The sequence below is a fragment of the Amphiprion ocellaris genome, chromosome 1 (genome assembly GCF_022539595.1).
Source record: "Amphiprion ocellaris isolate individual 3 ecotype Okinawa chromosome 1, ASM2253959v1, whole genome shotgun sequence".
Classification (NCBI taxonomy): Eukaryota; Metazoa; Chordata; class Actinopteri; family Pomacentridae; genus Amphiprion; species Amphiprion ocellaris.
This window is the reverse complement of record NC_072766.1, coordinates 233534-252866: the sequence shown is the minus strand read 5'-3', so window position 1 is coordinate 252866 and position 19333 is coordinate 233534. Positions and strand designations below refer to the sequence as shown.

The window sequence follows — 19333 nt, the reverse complement described above, 5'->3', positions numbered from 1 at the left end:
TTTTGTAGGTGTTTTCTATCTTGCAGCATTTATTTTTTGTGGGTGTTTTTGTCTCTTGCAGGGCGTTCCGTTTTTGTGCTGCGTTTGCACCCCTCGGCCACTGGAAACCACCTTCTAATGAGCTAAACAATAATAGAATGAGCTGATTCAGAAATAGTTTGGATTGTGTTCTTTTATTAAGTTGAGATAATCATGACAGATATTTATGTTTTGGCAATATATCAAATTTTGTATGGAAAATAACAAATTAAATCCCTTTCCACTAAGTTCCCCGTTACAAAAACACCTCTCCAGGAAGTGTGTTAATTCCAGATCACATGACCTGCTCATTTGGTTTCTTTATTGGTCATTTTAGGTCGTTTTGTGGTCATTTTGTGCATGTTTGTGGCCGTTTTCAGTATGTTTGTGATAATTTTAGGTGTTTTTGTGGTCATTTTGCAATTTTTTTGTGGTCATTTTGTGTGTCTCCCGTCATTTTGTGTCTTTATGTGGTAATTATTTGTCTCACTGAGTCATTTTGTGTTTTTCTGTGGTCATTTTTAGTCATTTTGTGCATTTTTGTGTTCATGTTGTGTCTTTTTGTGATTGTTTTGTGTGTCTTTGTGCTCATTTTGTTTGTTTTTGGGTCATTTTCAGACTGTTTTGTGCTCATTTTGTGCCCATTTGTGGCCGTTTTCAGCCTGTTTATGGTAATTTTAGGTGTTTTGTGGTTATTGTGTGTCTCCGTGGTCATTTTGAAACTTTTTGTAGTTATTTCATGCGTCTCTCGTCATTTTGTCTCTTTTTATAATTTTGTGTCTCATTGAGTCATTTTGTGTTTTTCTGTGGTCATGTTGTTTTTTTTTTTTTTTTTTAGCCTTTTTTGGTCATTTTGTTTTTTGTTGTCAGTTTGTGTCTCTTTGTGGTCATTTTTGGTCATTGTCAGTCTGTTACTTTCTCTAAAATGTCATGTGGTGTTTGGTTATAGAAGGTCATGTTGATTTTAGGCCTGAAAACAGCTAAAATGTCGACTATGATACTAAAAGTCCCGCTATTATATATTGACCTGTACACTCTGCAGCCCCCTTACTTTTATAAAATTCCAGACAGAGTTTTATTACTTTTTATTATGTATTTGAATTGCAATGCTGGAGGCTGTAAAGTCATGGAAATCTAAACCACATGCTTCTACTTGGAGAGGGTTGAAATCTGCAGCGGGTTATTTTGAGTTCTGAGAATGACCTTTTGATCCGTTCTAATCAGCGGGACTGTATTTAACTGGATTGACCGTGCTCTGTGTGTGTGTGGGTGTGGGTGTGTGAGCAGGTCGGATTAGTGCAGTACCACCTCCGACCAGCAGAGGTCAGACTGCACCTTGTCTCCAGGATCTCCCGCTGCCATCTTGCGTTATGTCCCACTAGAGGCGGTGTGCGCCACAGGAATAACCACAGAAACACAAGCTCTCATTATCCCAGTTGCCTCCCACCAAAGTGGTGGTATGTGCACTTTTCCAGCGGCTCCAGTCTATTGTGTTTATTCAGAATATGTTCTTAGGAAAAAGAGCTTACACTTAAAGGGAAATCCGCCCTTAACCAGAGTTTCTGGTTCCACTGCGAACATGTGATGTGGCAAAGCGTGGCACAGCTCCACCAACATTATGGTCACTGCTGCCTTCCACTCGGACCCATAAACTGTTTACTCGAGCTTTTACACCCACATTAGTTTAATTAATTGCAATTTTACCAAGTATATACAGGAAAATACACCCCACTCCCCATTAAATGGTCATATGGATACAGTGTCGTTCCCATTCGCTGTCAGTGGAAGACGTTTAAACTTAATTACATTGCCATCCTCGTCTTGGCTGTTTTGCTTCTGGCTCTGGGAGAGACTGCTAGTCTGAAGACTACGTCATTCCTTTACAGTCTGCTCTGTGCTATTATTAGATCTGAAACAATTAGCAGATTAATTGATTGCCAGAAAATTAATCCCTAACGATGATGGAAATGTTAGATGGAAAACTGCATTTTGGATTGAAACAGGAGTTTTGAAGGTGTCATTGTTTCCACAAAAGAAGAAAAATCAGTTCTAAGTAGTGTCAGACTGTGATTGTTTTTTTTGTTAGCATTTGCGATTTTAAATGGGTTTAGATGACATATAAATGCCTTTTTGGTTATTAAGAGTAATAATTAGAAACAAATATGCCCTCATCTTACTAGTCGCTCTTCTTATGTTGTGTAAATGCTCTGAAATGCACACAAATATTGGACAGTCTGCAGTGAAGCTGTGAAATGCGTAAAATTCGACACGTTGCACAAACATGCCCGAGCCGTGCAAAGCTACCAGCCCTCATGCACATGTACACACATGCTTGTTGTCGTTGGTGCTGGGATACTGAAACAGATCACGTGGAAATTACGCATTCCTTTGTTAAAATTTAGAAAACTGATCCGTGGAAGAAGCAGCGATCCCCTTTTGGGATGTTGTGCTCATGTTTCCGTGCATCTCTAAACACACATATATTTAGCTTTCTGCATAAAGACAGTCATTTCTTAGAAGTTCGAGTTAAAAAAAACCCAAAAACATTCACCTTTCAGAAATGTGTGCTGCTACATGGCTGCATTGTGACTGCTGGGACCTGTAAATCTAAGGGCTTTCCCCTTTTGTACTCTGTCCTCATTCTCTCCTCCACCACTCATTCCACCCAGGGCTGTAAAATCATGTTTGCAGGCAGTGTGACTGCCCTTTCATCCTGTGAAAGGGTGTGTGTGTCTGTGTGTGTGTCCACTTGCACAGAGCAGCCATAAATAACACCCCCACTCCACACAAGGCCCCTCACAAAAAAAAAGCAAGGCAGATGTAGAAAATAGCAGAGCAACCAGAGAAGAATAACAGCACCAAACGACGAGCAGTTGGTTAGCCCCTCCAACAGCAGAGACTATCAGCCCGTTCAACGTTTTAATCTTGCCTTATTCGTGTCGGTAGAAGAGGGTCATGTTGTGCTAGCACATAGTAGCACATAGCTGCCTGCCGGGCTGGGCGAGTGAGTGAGGTGTAGGATTTACTGTCCTGTGCTGCAACTGTGGGTGGTTGGAAGGGGGGTGGTGAAGGACAGGCAGCCATTTTTCTTCAGGCTCTTCTAAATCTGTCCCTGGCCATGTATGAAATATTCAAAGAAAGCGGAATGTGGGTTGAAAGTGATTTCTCGGACACAGATACAGTTTGTTATTTTGTGCTATAAAATATCACAACATGACCACAGGAAAAACACAATGAGACACAAAATGATCATAAAAAGAGACAAAACGACAAGAGACACACAAAATAACATAAAGTTAGAGTTAAAGTAGCAAAATGACCAAAAAAGGACAAAATGACCACAAAAAGACCTAAAATTACAACAAACAGACGGACAACGGCTGCAAAGAGGCACAAAATGACCATTAAAAATGAACAAAATGACCACAAAAAGACCTAAAATTACAACAAACAGACTGCAAAGGGCTGCAAAGAGGCACAAAATGACCACAAAAAGACCTAAAATGACCAAAAAGAGACAAAATGAGCACAAAGACACACCAAACAACCACAGAGAGACACAACATGACCACAGAATTGCACAAAATTACAAAAAAATGAAACAAAATGACCACAGAAAAACACTTAAAATTACAACAAACTGAAAACGGCTACAGAGGCACAAAATGACCGCAAAAAGACCTAAAATGACTACAAAACAGTCTGATAATCACCAAAAACGAAACAAAGTGAGCACAAAGACACACAAAACAACTACAAAAAAGACAAAACATGACCACAGAAATGCACAAAATTACAAAAGAAACAAAATGACCACAGAAAAACACCTAAAATTACAACAAACTGAAAACGGCTACAAAGAGGCACAAAATGACCACAAAAATTAACAAAATGAGTTCAAAAACACCTAAAATTCCCACAAAACAGTCTGAAAATGGTACAAAAATAAACAAAGTGAACACAGACACACAATGGCGATGTATGAAATATTCAGAGATGGTAGAACATGCGTAGATCAGGAGAACGCGAGAGAAACAGGGCGAACGCACAAGAATAAAATGTATTATTATTATTATTGTTATTGTTATTATTAAGAATGCAGCAAACGTTGTGAACACTCAAACATCCCAGATGTGGCGTCGAGGCAGCCGTTCTCCTGTTGGGGTGCCGTTGGATAAACCAACCTGACCACCGTGTTGATCGACGGAGCAGAAAGACCTCCTCAGGCAGGCAGGATTTCCATCTGCTTGACTTGGACCAATTGTTTCCCTCGTTAGAAGCTGACTGGTGTATTGATCCGTCCTCCCAGCCCCCCTGACTGCTGGTAATTGGCCGGCCGTTATGATCTCTGCTCTGTCTTCCCTCTTCTACCCCCCAGAGCTCACTAAGCAATGGGTGGAGACGTACTGCCCTGCTGCTGCAGGGGGCAGGATGGGGGGGTGGGGCAATAAGAGGGCTTCTCCACCAGCACCTGCCCTACTGGGTGTAGGTGGTTTTACAGCTGAGCACCACCTCATCGTGGGTGGAGTCTTAAAACCCTCTCCGTCCTCCAACATGGTCTCCAATAATCCAGCGGTGGAGTTGAGGCCACTCTGCCTCCCGTTGCTCGCTGCTCATTTTGTGACTCACTGAATCATTTTGTGTTTTTCTGTGGTCATTTTGTGTCATTTTTTTTTGTAATTTTGTGCATTTTTGTGGTCATGTTGTGTCTTTTTGTGGTTGTTTTGTGTGTCTTTGTACTCACTTTGTTTCTTTTTTGGTCATTTTCAGACTGTTTTGTGAGCATTTTGGGTTTTTGTGGTCATTTTGTTAATTTTTTGTTGTCATTTTGTGCCTTTTTGTAGTTGTTTTGTGTGTCTGTGCTCATGTTGTTTCTTTTTTTTAATCATTTTTCAGACTGTTTAGTGGGCAATTTAGGTCTTTTTGTGATCATTTTGTGCCTCTTTGTAGCTTTTTTCAGTCTGTTTGTTGTAATTTTAGGTGTTTTGTGGTTATTTTGTGTGTCTCTCGTCATTTTGGGTCTTTGTGATATTTGTCTCACGGAGTCATTTTGTTTTTCTGTGGTCATTTTGTGTCATTTTTTTGTAATTTTTTGCGTTTTTGTGGTCCTGTTTTGTCTTTTTGTGGATGTTTTGTGTGTCTTTGTGCTCAGTTTGTTTCTTTTTTGGCCATTTTCAGACCTTTTTGTGGGCATTTTAGGTCTTAGGTCCAGCTCCCTCTGTATTCTTTGTTCTGTCACCAAAGACAAAAAGTCTTCATTTGTCCATGGTACAGGTCTGGTGTGTCGTCGCTCCCTGTCCAATCAGTGGCCTGCACTCTGTAGACGTCACATTATGGGCTCCACTCAGCTCGCTGGGAACCCCGGCCCAGTAGGAACTAAAATAGTAGCTGGTCCCAGGTACTACGTCCTGATGGAAAACCTCACAAACCCAGTAGAGTCGAGTAGGTGCTGGTGGAAAAGTGCCAGATGATGGGTAGATTGAAAATGGGACTGTGTTTGCTGGAAGAGGCTGAGTGAGATAATTAAAAAGGATGAGCAGAGAGTTCCACTTCAACCTCGGCAGGTTTATGGGTGCTGGATGTGCTGCAGATGCTTCACTTCACACATACAAATTTAAAGCTGTGCACAGAATGAAGTCGAGCAGCATTACTTTATTTTCAGTGTATCCACACGGACACGTCGGCGGTCTTCGAGTGGGTTCGCAGCGCAGGCAAAGGCACATCACGGCCCATACAGAGCTCCAATCGCACCATCAACTCACTCCTGTGGTGAAAAAATTGATTGGATCAATCCACACTCTCAATAAGGGTGTGATTTGTTCCCCTGTTCCAGCCCATATCACCGGCTGCAGAGCTGCACGTCTTAGGGAACATGAGGCAGAGAGGTCTAACCTTTTGGAGCAAACGCATTGACTGTTCAGCGCCGTATCGATTCTTATGACACGACTGCGAGGACTAGAAGGCAGAGTGGGTTTGCTTGCATGTAATCGGCATCATCTAATCGAAGGGCCCTGTGAGGTTCCTGAATGATGAAATGTTGACACAGTAATGTAATACATAAGTTGCATCATTCACAGAAGTTTCTGAACAGTAATGCAGTCTATGGTATCTAATGTCTCACAGATAAACGTAGTTTATTAAACTCAAGTCTGTTGAAGGCTGACATATAACAGGCCCCCTGACACTCGCATATATCAGATAGATGCATATTTGAAACATGACTTGTACTGAATGGTTTATAGCTGTGGGTTCCAACTAGTAGACTCATGTTTCACATTTCTCCTTTGTCAAGACATCCATTCAGAGGCTGAATCAGTTCAGTTACACAATGAAAACAAATGAGCAGTAGATTGGAAGACATTTGGATGTGTCACATGTTTAAATAATTAGAAATGATGGCTCAATTCCATTTCCAAGGTCCTGTTTATTGACAAGTGGATTTTGAAGTATCGGATTAGAAAAAGTTAATGGAAAAATGCATCCCCAGTTACGCAAACAACTTTTTTTTTTTACGCAGGCTCAAGATGGTTTTTGGTTTTTGAGTGATGGAAAACATTTAACTCATATGACGGATCAGCTGTTTAGATGTTTGGATGCCATATAACATTGCTAATACCGCTGACATGAAACAATAATTACATCTGATTGGAAAAAAAAAAACACCCTAATATCTCTCTAGAGATAGGCAAAATTTCAATTGATTTATCTTCAAGCTTTTTCTTTTTTACTGTTTGGTAATCAACTATTTTTGCTTCTGGCTTCTTCAGCTGTGTGAGTAACAGCCTATACCACGACTTCTTAACAACAATTAGCTGTTGGCTAAAGACATCCCTAATTCTCATTATCTTTTTTATACATGCATATTTTTAGAACATTCTAAAAGTTTGCTTCACTCGACTCGTTTATGTAATGTACGATTAGTTCAAACATTTGTAAATTCAAAAACTACAACATTAGTGCTGCAAAACCACCAAAAATCACTTAAAAACAAATTTTTATAGCATAACAAGCTTATTCCTCAGGAGACAAAACAACATTTTTCTTGTAGGATCTATACTTGTGATGTTAACTGGCCATCTGCTTCTTCTTTTGGCATTCAGCTATGAGAGGGTGTCATCTGCATATATATTTATATTTGATACTGTCACCATCTGCATACATTTCCACATCTGTAATGGAATACAATGGATTCCTGATCATCTTATATAAAAGTAGTAGACCTGGAACTAACCTCAGAAAAATGGCATTTGGAAACAAGATGTTTGTTCAGACATTTATGTTTTTAGATAATTGTAGTAATTTGCAGCACTTACACAAGTACATACAAAAACAGCTGGGTCAACATATAACTGCAGGACTTTTAGTATCATAGTCGACATTTTAGCTGTTTTCAGGTCTAAAATCAACATGACCACTTATAACCAAACACCACATGGCATTTTAGAGAAAGATTCTTCTAAATATTAGATATACATGTTATTTCTACAGATATTGTAGTAAACCTGTTGACTACTTTCTATTAAATAAGTCAGAAAGCCTTGGAGTCTGGCCAGTCTTTTCTTCAGGAGGAAATGACATCATGTGGAGCAGGTCATGTGATCTGGAATTAACACACTTCCTGGAGAGGTGTTTTTGTAATGGGGAACTTAGTGGAAAGGGATTTAATTTGTTATTTTCCATAAAAAATTTGATACACTGCCAAAAAAGAAATATCTGTCATGATTATCTCAACTTAATGAAAGAACACAATCCAAGCTATTTCTGAATCAGCTCATTTTATTATTGTTTAGCTCATTAGAAGGTGGTTGGTATTAAATTCAGATGCTTATTTAGTTCACATTTTAGTGATATCTAGTCATTTTTATTAATAAATGATTGTTTCTATAATAAATAATGATGGAATTTGTAAAGACATGATCATAATGAACATAAAAACATCAGTTTTTTACTTTTAATAAAAATGTATGCAGATATATCCCATGGACTTCAGAAGTCCCTCAGTTATAGATGGACCCAGTTAGGATTTTGAAATTAATCCTCTTGAGATGTTTTTATTTTTGAATTATCTTTGTACAAAATGTGGTAAACAGGACAGAAGAAACCCCGATATAAAATGATTGTTTGGTGTGAACACCCTTTGGCTGGTGCTGTTGGTTCTTTTTGTGGATTTGTTCTCTTCCGGTGTCTTCTGTCTCTTCATGTAATCTGTAACTGACTCTGTGATGATGAGCTCAGGGCTCGGTGGGGGCTTCGCCATCTGTTGCAGGACTCCTCTTCCTTCTAGTGGCTGGAGATAGGCCTTTATGGCTAAATGCGTGGGATTGTTGTCCTGCTGCAGAACAAATTAGTGCCGATAAGATACCTCCCTGATTGTATTGTGTAATGGATAAGAATCTAAATTGGCTTAAAAATTTTGCACAGTGTGCAGATATGTGAAAAGACCATCTTTGACCCTGTTAACATCATCAATATTCAGTATTTTCTTGTGATAAACGGGTTGCTCAGCCACAAAAATGTTGCTTTCACAGTTTACATTTTACAGATTATAAATCGATTTAAATCCTTACTGCGTATTGTTCTGTATCTGCTTTTCTTTTATCTCATTTTCAGCATCTCTGCTTTAGTGCTCATTGGTCTACATTGTATTTTAAAATCTTTTTTAACGTCCAGTTAATACAGCGAGGCTTTAAGTTGTTCTCCATTGTAGCTTTGAGCCTGTTTTACAGCCCTGTATTTAATCCCATTCTAGTGCCGCACATCGATATGTATATATAGACTGCAGCACATGTCAGATAACTGAAACCATAGGCTTACACTACATCACATAGCTGCAAGCCTGGCCACTTATCTACTCAAAGAAGTGCTGGTTTCTGTGGAATTCCATTTGTGTAAGCTCTGCCTCTGACCTCCAGAGTGGAGGAGCTCCCGAGCTCGTTAGGCTGGCTGGGAGCTCGGACTGATGCCTGCGCTTCCTTGTGTGGTAATGTGATATTTATATGCTGAAAGCCTTCCTTCCAGCATGACACGCACGCACGCACGCACGCACGCACGCACGCACGCACGCACGCACGCACGCACGCACGCACGCACGCACGCACACACACACACACTCCCTGCCTCTCTCAGGATATATTGGATGCATTCCAAAGGAAGGGAAGTCAGGTAGTGCTATTTTTTCTTCCTCCTTTTCCTCTGTAATGTTGTGTGAATCCTCCCCTCCATCTCCTCCACCTCTCCATCATATTTTCCCCACTTTCTCCCTAACAGTATGTTTTACAGGTCAGTGCTGTAAAGTCATATGTGGTCGCAGAGGATTCAGTTTGCGCTTGGCGAGCAGACACGGCACACGATTGCATTTGGATCACGCGTCGTCTTCCCGTCTCTCTCGGTCACACGCTAACACGCTGACGTTACTCCCCTTCCTCCCTTTTTCCTTGCTGGGCAGTTTGCCATGGCGGAGAGGTCAGACGTCATGTGATTCTGCAGTGGTGTGTAGAATGCATTGAGCCCAGGGTCCCCAGGCGCTGGATGACAACCAACCAAACCTCACTCACAGGTTTTCCACAGCATGAAAAATACATGGAACCATCTGCCAGACTTGAAATGGCCCTGCTGCACCGTTTACCATTTCACTGCTGTCCTCAGACCACTTCATTGAGTGTCACACGCTTTCTACTGTTGGGGAAACTGACAGTTAAGCCTCGTTTATTATCTCTACTGCTGCACATTTAGCGGGTCTTGTTCCTCTGGCTGTGAGCTGATCACAGGAACTTGGAACAATGATGAAGGCGACATGAGAGACGCTTCAGACGGCTTCCTGTGATAGCCTGAAAGACGGCACGGTTGATGAAAAATAAATGCTAAACAGGTTGAAATCCTTCCTTCCTCTTTAGAAATAATGTGACGTGCTGCTGCTCTTCTGGCTCAGACCTCTTCAGCTTATTTCAGAGCCGCCTTTTGTGTCTTTTTCTGCACTGGAAAACATTGCTAAAGTCATTATGTAGTCATTACTCCAGCAGAGTCCTCATGCATATAAACAGGAAAGTCTGCAGGGTACTCATAATATTACAGTGTTGCCTAATATTATTGACTGTACCGGAAATGGAACAATAAGATATGAAACCTCTCGAGCTAACCAGTTATTGTTTTGTAATGCAGTCCGATGTGGAAGACATACTTCTACATTTTTTAGCATGTTTAATAATAATAACACATTAAAATTTTAGGGTAGCAATCATCAAATATAAGTTGTTGTATTAGTAAAATGTCAGTTTGATACTCGTGAACATTTAGATGAAGGGTGTGCCCTATTTTCTTTATTCTACTCAAACATATATCACAGGGGAGTCAAACTCATCTTAGTCCAGGTTCCACACTCAGCCCAATCTGATCTCCAGTGGACCGGACCAGTAAAACCACTGCAGAATAATGTAGAAATAACCACAACTCCTAATATTGCCTTCAAAAACACTATGATCAATATGACAAAACTCTGACAAAAAAACAACAAAAACGACAAAATATTACAAAAAATTAAACACAAAATGACAAAAAATGAGACGAACGACATGAAACGAAACAAAAATACAAAAAATTTGACAAAACAAAACAACAAAAATAAAACAAAAAATGACAAAAGCGAGAAACAATATGACAAAAAATAGATGAACAACACAAGTGAGCCAAAAAAAAACACAAAACAACAAAAACGATATGCAAAAAAATGAATAAAACAAAACACAAAATGACAAAAATAAAAAAACACAAGCAAGACAAAAAGGAAACACAAAACGACAAAAACGAGAAGCAAAACATCAAAAACATGAGACAAGCGACAAAAATCAGACAAAAACAACAAAAATGAGACACAAAATGACAAAAAATAGACACATGGGACAAAAAAAATACAAAACGGCAAAAGCGATACACAAAACAATGAATAACGCAAAGCACAAAGTGATAAAAATGCAACAAAAAACACAATCGAGACTAAAAGGAAACACAAAGGGAAAAAAAACGAAAACACCGCGACAAAAACACAAGAGAAATGACAAAAGTCAGACAAAAAACAACAAAAACAAGACAAATATTACAAAAATGAGACACAAAACGACAAAAGAACAATGAAAAATCTAGTATTTTACTTTCTGATCCAAACAACTTGTCATGGTCTAGAAATGATTTTAGATTTATAGTTTTACTAATTTACAATCTGCAGTTAATGTCTTCTCTGGAATTTTTACACTTTGAGGACTGGATTGGACCCTCTGGAGGACCGCTTTTGGCCCACGGGCCTCATGTTGGACACCCCTGAGACATCATATGTAAAAGAACTGTTTGATGAGAGATTGAAACGTTCTTCCGCTGGGGTTATTCCTTTGACATTTCTAAGTCTGTTACATTGCTGGAGAGATGTGCAGGAAAGTCCCCTGCTGAGACATTTTACACAAGCCATAAATTAGTATTTTTTTTATTCTAGCTGATTTAAGTGGTGTGACTGCATATATGGAAGGAATGGAAGATCCCCGCCTAATAATAAAAAGATATCGAAGGAGAATATTAGTACAGTTAAAGAGATTAAATCAAATTAAGTCAGTGGACTGGAATCTTAGAAATGTTAAAAGCCTGCGATCTTGCCTTTATTTTTAGCTGTTGTTGTTTTGGAGAAGTTGCATTTGCAGTTCAGTCACTGCGGCTCTGCTGATAGTCTCTGATCCCAGCTTGTGTCTGGAACAGCCTTTTTGTTTTCGCTTTATGAAATGGTCTTCTGCCTCTCAGTTTGTGGTCTCTTTGAATTAATGGCTCCGACTGTGTTAAACAATGTTTGCATAAAACAAGGCCTCTGTAGACGCTAATGCTGTGATCTGTTTAGTGACTTGCCACAGGCAAACCGTAGCCCCCCCACAATATGCTTTAATGAAGCATAGAGTCAATATGTTTGACATTTATCTCCCATCTCCACATCTGGTGTTTGTTGTTGATGCCCCAAAATGGCTCCCCATGAGGCCGGTGTGTGTGCCAGTTTTCTGTCTTGGAATGAGGAAATGAATGAAGGTTGCGTGGCGTAGTCGGTTTGTACTCTGCTCAGACTCAGTGGGCGATCACGTTTCCCTGCTATGATATTATCAAGAACTTGAAGAGCTCTCAGTTTCATCATTACTCTTTATGCCTGTTCCCATCCAAATATGAGAACAGACATTACTTCTCTCGTTACGTCAACCTCAGGAGTGTCAAACTCATCTTCGTCCAGGTTCCACATTTAGGGCTGGACCAGTAAAATCACAGCATAATAACCTAGAAATAACCACAACTCCTAGTGGTTCCTTAGTTTTAGTGCTAAAAAGTACATTCTGAAAATATGCATATCTTTCTACAAAAACATCATGAACAACCTGACATTTGTTAAGAAAAATGAGTTCAGTTTCATCAACATTCAGCCTCAGTTTATCATTTCCACATTACAACTTCCAGATCACAGAGTGTCGACAAAGGAACACAACATTTAGTCACCTGGAACTGAACCAGAGAGGATTTACATTATGATCAATATGACAAAAATCAGACAAAAAAAAGACAAAAAACAACAAAAACAAGACAAAATGTTACAAAATGAGATACAAAACAACCAAAAATGAGACAAATGATATGAAGCAAAACAAAAAGCCAAAAAAATTTGACAAAAAATTGCAAAGCAAAAAAAAAATGGACAAACGACAAAAATGAGACAAATGACAAAAGTCAGACAAAAAAAGACACAAAACAACAAAAACAAGACAAAATATCATTAAAAATGAGACACAAAACAACAAAAGAACAATGAACAATGTAGTATTTTACTTTCTGATCTAAACAACTTGCCATGGTCTAGAAATGATTTTAAATTTATAGTTTTACTAATTTACAGTCTGCAGTTAATGTCTTCTCTGGAATTTTTGAGGGCCAGATTGGACCCTCTGGGAAAATTTGGCCCATAGGCCGCATTTTGGACCCCCCTGGTCTAGCTGATCTTGAGTTGTGTGTTTTTTTGCCAGCATTCTCCAGGCATGTCTATGCAGTTGCTTTATGTCACACATGCCTGTGTGTTCATTGAGAGGAGGTGTTTATCCGGCCCCGCCCAGTAACAGAACCACCACCAGGATCTGTTCTGGAGAGGCAGAACCTCAGAGACTCTCTGCCTCTGCAGGTCAGAGATTACAAACTCAGCTGTGCTCTACTGGGTGACATGTCTGCTCAGCAACTTCCTGCTAGCGACATCAGAGGGGAGGAAAGTCTGGAGAGAGAGGGGAGGTGAGGGAGGCCGTCCATGCTGCCACCGCAATTAATCTTCCTCTCAAAGTAAACACAAGCAACACAAACAAGTAGCCACTGAGGGTGGCTTATTTCAGTCCTTGAAAAAAAGAAAAATAATTATATTTGTTAAGAATAGTAAATTACTACTTACCCATGGATGATTTTAAAATGAGTATCTTTAGTACAGGGGTGTCCAACATGAGGCCCGCGGGCCAAAAGTGGTCCTCCAGAGGGTCCAATCCGGCCCTCAAAGTGTAAAAATTCCAGAGAAGACATTAACTGCAGATTGTAAATTAGTAAAACTATAAATTTAAAATCATTTCTAGACCATGACAAGTTGTTTGGATCAGAAAATGAAATATTAGGTTGTTCATTGTTCTTTTGTCATTTTGTGTTTCATTTTTGTAATATGTGTCTTGTTTGTGGATGTTTTTTTGCCTTTTCTTGTATGACCGATGTTGTTTTGATCATGACTAAATGTTGTGTTCCTTTGTAGACACTCTGTGATCTGGAAGTTGTAATGTGGAAATGATAAACTGAGGCTGAATGTTGATGAAATTGAACTTATTTTTCTGAAGAAACTTCAGGTTGTTCATAATGGTTTGCTCATTAAATGTGAACATTTTCAGAACATACTTTTTTGCACAACAACCAAGGAAAAATTTGGAGTTTTATGGGCTAATATGCTGTAATTTCACTGGTCCGGCCCACTTAAGATCAAAGTGGGCTGAATGTGGCCCTTAAACTAAAATTAGTTTGACGCCCCTGCTTTAGTGTTTTTAATCTTTCGTCTGTATAATTGGTCTGTGTGCTGATATTTATTCCATTTAGTAGGGATGGTGCTCATAGGGGCCAGCATGGATCACTTCTTTGTCATTCCATTTGACCCACACTCTACATTTGGTTTCTTATTTGAGCCTCTTTTTATGCTCCCACATAACAGACTGTGTAAAATCAAACCACATGTCTGTAACAGGTTGTTTTCAGTGTACTCACTCTCATGTTAATGGAAATTGAGTCCATATTGGTCTGTTCTGTTCAGTTAAGCAACCACATCTGTTAACCCCCAAAGTTTTGGTTAGCTTTTAGATCTGATCATCATAGAGCTGCTTCAATGCTCAGAAATGTAAAATATATATTCTGTCTGTTTTATATAACCAGCAGTAGAACAGAAAAGGGGACTGACATGTCTTTATTTCTCCGTTCATCTGTCTTTTATGTACATTAATAGCATCTGATAAGTAGTGGAGTCCAGCTGTTATCATGGCATTTGATTTTTTTTTTTTTTTTTTTAAAGTACATTTGAAAATGATCTGCTCAACGATACTGATTTGGAAATAGGTGACAATCATGGAAAACAAGTTCCAGATTGATTTAAATTAGGGCAGGGACTTCAACGCGTTGATTACGATTAATTAAATACAGAAAAAATACAGCGTTAAAGATGACACATTTAATCGCACCTTTCTCAGTTCCCTAATCTCTGGCACACTGGCAACACCGATGAACACTCCAGCCCAGTAGGTGGCACTAATGCACCTAAACTCTGTTTGCGAAGAAGATACACAGGACGCATTAACGTGGGAATGTCAGATCGGTTGCAAACTTTCTCTTTTATTGTGAAAACTGTTCAGCCTAAAGTATTTCTGAAAGTGTTCTGAAAGAATCTGTATTGGGTTCAGTTCAATAACGGCTGGTTTTGATGTTTGACGACAGTTTAAGCTCCTCATTTGCATAAATGAAACGACTTTATGCAAATGAGCTCTGGGGTGACGCCCCATACGTTTGCTACTACAGTCTCGGTACCGGCTAATGATGTAGCCATCACATAATAGACCACTTTACAAGACATTGAAAGTGTTTGAGTTTACAAAAAGTCTTAAAATGTCGAATGTAATTGCTATAATGTCACTTTGAGTTTGCAGTAATATGTGAATGTAGCAGACAGATGAACAATGCAGATTGATAGAAATGAAACAAACATTTTTATTGTTATAGTTCACATATATGTCTATTCATCATTCAGTCAACCAACATTTAGTTGAACTGAAAAACTTTGCTGATTGTGTCAAATATTGCAGTTTGACAAAAATGTGATTAATCGAGATTAATTAATTACAAGCCTCTAATTAATTATATTATTTTTTAAATCGCGTCCCACCACTAATTTAAATAAATTACTGGTTTCCCCGAGCAGCAACCTTTGGGGTTGAATATGAAGCTAACACGGGAATGCCAAAAACTGCACTTCCACAAATGGCCACTTGGGGCTGGCTCCAAAAGTGAGTCAGTCCGAACAGACCCCTTTGTGAAAAATGTCCGACTTTACAGCAGATATAAACATGTTTACAGCCTGGTACTAAAAGGACTCTGGTCTCTGTGGCTAGTTTCCCCTTCCATGATGGCTGGACTGGGGTTGGATTTATACGTAACACACCCGTTTAAATGGTATAAAGGATCAAAGTTGTGCATAGCTAATTATGTGGCGGTGAAACCTGTGGGTGATGTCATGCAGGGAAGTTACATTACATAAAGTTTGTGGTTTTGCTTCCTCTTCCTAAATATTCATGTGTTGCATTGCATTGTTTGAATTGCTGTATATCATGGAAAAGGGTTAGGGTTCCTACAGACATTGCATGGAGTTGATGTTTGTCGAACAGTCCTACAAAACATTCGGCAACATGTACGGCTACTGGTTTGTCTGTGTTGCGTGAGGTCTGTTAGACTCAGCCGGGGAACATCTTAATTCCACAACACAGGAATAGAGCCTGGATATGAGCTGCTATCTGTTTAACCCTCCTGTTGTCCTCATTCACGGGCACCAAAAAATATAGTTTCCTTGTCTGAAAAAAATCTAAAAGTTCAGCAACAAAATTCCCCAAATTTCTGAAAATTTGCAAAACCTTCAGGATGAAAATTCCAATAATTCCTTAAAAGCTTCCCTGAAAAGTTTTATTTTAAAAAAAAACCCAAATTTGGCAAGAAAATTCTTGTAAATATTTTCAAAATATGAGTAAAAATCTTCCAAAAAAAAAAAAATCCTAAAAATATCTAAAGGGATTGCGAAATTAGCTGGATTTTGGTTGATAAATTGAGGCTGAATGTCGATGAAATTGAATTTATTTTTCTTCATAAATGTCAGGTTGTTCTTGATGTTTGTAGAAAGATAGTTCCTTAAATGTGAACTTTTTTGCACAAAGACAAAGGAACCATTAGTTGTGGTTATTTCTAGGTTATTCTGCAGTGGTTTTACTGGTCCGGTCCACTGGAGATCATGTTGAGCTGAATGTGGAACGTGGACTAAGATGAATTTGACAGCCCTGCTCTAGTTGTTTTGCAGCTACAATAAAAGCTGTTCTTTCCATGCACCAACTTCTTAAATCATACTAAGCCCACATTGCATACATCTTAAATAATAATGAGATGTTAGAGTGATGACTTTCTTTCCAGCTTTCTGTGAAACACTAAATTACATCTTCCACATTCTATCTGAGCTGACACATACATGAAGAAGTCAGAGGACAGAATGACTCAATTGCTTTCAGGAAATGCCAATATTATTACAGCGTCATCTGGACTCGGAGTGACTGCTCTCAGAAAAAGATTGTAATTTAAACAGAAAAAACTGCTGTGGTGATGGCATGCCTATGGATTTTAAAACACCCAGTGCAGGCAGCGTCCAGTTTAAAATGCCAGAATTATTCCTGTAATTATGTCGAATCGTATTCTTGCAACGCTGACCACCAGACATTTGAGAGGCAAGAAAATGATGTTGCATGTAAATCAATACTCCACTTCACACACTGAGCCTGCAAAAGCAATTCATGTCATATTTACCCAGTGAACCGTGGCAGGAGGACTTATGCACGATGTGCTCCAAGAAACTTCACTAAATATAGCAAAGGCACAAGGACGGAGCAGTCAGAGCTGGCAGGGAAAAGGGGAACGAGGCTGCAAATTCCTTATCGATTCCAAATACCCATTTCTGCAATGCCAATACTATTAAAAACTCAACAGAAACTCATGTTTTCACTGCAGATACATGTTTAGAATTATGTTAAAATACAGAAATATAGCACACATTTATGGAAGATAAAGATCCAATTCACAGAAGCGTGATGAACGCGGTAAAATCTTCCCACTAACACTCTTTACATGTGTGTTTGTCACTAGAAGGAAATAATCAGCTGTAATTTTGTGAAACTACTAAAGCAGAGAAGTCAAATTCATCTTAGTTCAGGTTCCACATTCAGCCCAATATGCTCTCCAGTGGACCAGACCAGTAAAACCACAGCAGAATAACCTATAAATAACCACAACTCCTAATGGAAATTTTACACTTTCACAAAATGAAAAAACATGAGAGAAACGACAAAAGTCAGACAAAAAAAGGACAAAAAACAAGACAAAATATTATAAAAATGAAACACAAAATGACAAAAGAACAATGAACAATCTAGTGTTTCACTTTCTGATCCAAACAACTTGTCATGGTCTAGAAATGATTATAAATTTATAGTTTTACTAATTTACAATCTGCAGTTAGTCTTCTCTGGAATTTTTACACCTTGAGGGCCGGATTGGACCCTCTGGAGGACCACTTTTGGCCCACGGGCCTCATGTTGGACACTCCTGAACTAGAGATGAGACATCGGCAGAAAAAGAATGCCTGCAGATATTTAATGTTTAAAATAATGCCAGTGTTGGTGCTAATGTCTAACTTGGCATTTCCTTTAGGCATCTTTTGAATTTCTACACCTGTGGGATTGTTGTTAAAGATTCTGGAGTTAAAGAGCATGTTAGAAATTTGACTGTTTTGTTTTGTGTAATCAACGAAACCAAAATCTCAGAAATGACAAGAAGTATAACTGGTAAATCTGCCACAGTATCATTGGAAATGATGTGCGTATCACAAAAATTACGCTCCTGTAGAACTAAACTGCTTCTCAAATCCATATTTACGTGTCAGAAATGCTTTTGTATTCGACATATATCTGCTATTTATTGTGTTGCTTGGCTGGTTTTAAGAAGGGACAGAACTTTTGAATGAAGTAAAAAGCTTCAAACATATATTAAAGGGTCGTATTTTAATCTAACCAGGTAGTTTTCGTCCCTAAACCAAACCAAGCTTCTAACCAGCAGCGATCATTGTGAAAGCCACTCACACACTGAAAAAAAATGTTATTTTTATGGTAAAAGGCAGCTGGGCAGATGTGGTTGCCAGAACGCTACTGTAAAATCACGGTAGAACATTTTATTCATTTACGGTAAAGAAATGTATCCATTCTGTTGATTTTATGGTTAAAAATGTGCTTCATTCCATATTTTACTGTTAAAAAAAATTAACCTTTAACAAAGTTTTAGTTTTACTTTAAAATATACATGAAAATACTATAGAAAATAAAATTTGTGTGACCTATTATAAATATTACAGCATTTTTCCATTATCAGCACAACAGTTAGTGTATTTAACATTTTTAAGGTTTATTTAACCTTTATTTAACCAGGTCAGTTAGTTAAGAACTAATTCTCATTTTCAATAACGGCCTGGCCACAGAGGCCATTTAATGTGTGTTTTTAGCATGAAATGTATGCAAAAAATTAGCTGTCATAACTATTGAAGTCCATTATTAACACAAAAGTACATCAATTTGACCAGTACAAGCTGTATTTTTTACATGTAGTAAATGCAAATATCGCCACATTAAAAATATTACAGCATGTTTCCATTGTCAGTAGAAACTGTGAAAACTGGCTATTAATTTTATTCGTTGCACATTGTACGGCATTTTTCTAATAAATAACTGTGCAAGAGAAGGTAAATGTATTTTTTTTGTGAATGTTCTTAAGAAAACAGAAGTTTTACTGATGTATATGGAATCACTTTAGATATTTTTAGGACTTTTTGGAAGATTTTTTCTTGCCAAATTTGTTTTGTTTTTTTAAAATAATTTTTTAAGGGAAACTTTTAAGGAATTATTGGAATTTTCTTCTTGAAGGTTTTGTAAATTTTCAGAAATTTTGG

At 38.4% G+C, this 19333-nt stretch overlaps 1 protein-coding gene across 2 annotated transcripts in view; it reads left to right on the top strand.

Annotated features, from left to right (window-relative positions):
• The window catches only part of trip4 (thyroid hormone receptor interactor 4), a 134220-nt gene that overhangs the window by 13773 nt on the left and 101114 nt on the right, over positions 1–19333 (top strand). The window contains exon 13 of one of the 2 annotated variants that reach the window (XM_023269970.3): positions 62–8135. The exons of the other annotated variant lie outside the window; for it this stretch is intronic. The gene's annotated coding sequence lies outside the window, so the exon portion shown is untranslated. Of the gene's footprint in view, positions 1–61; positions 8136–19333 lie in introns of those variants that run through there. 2 annotated transcript variants of the gene reach the window in all.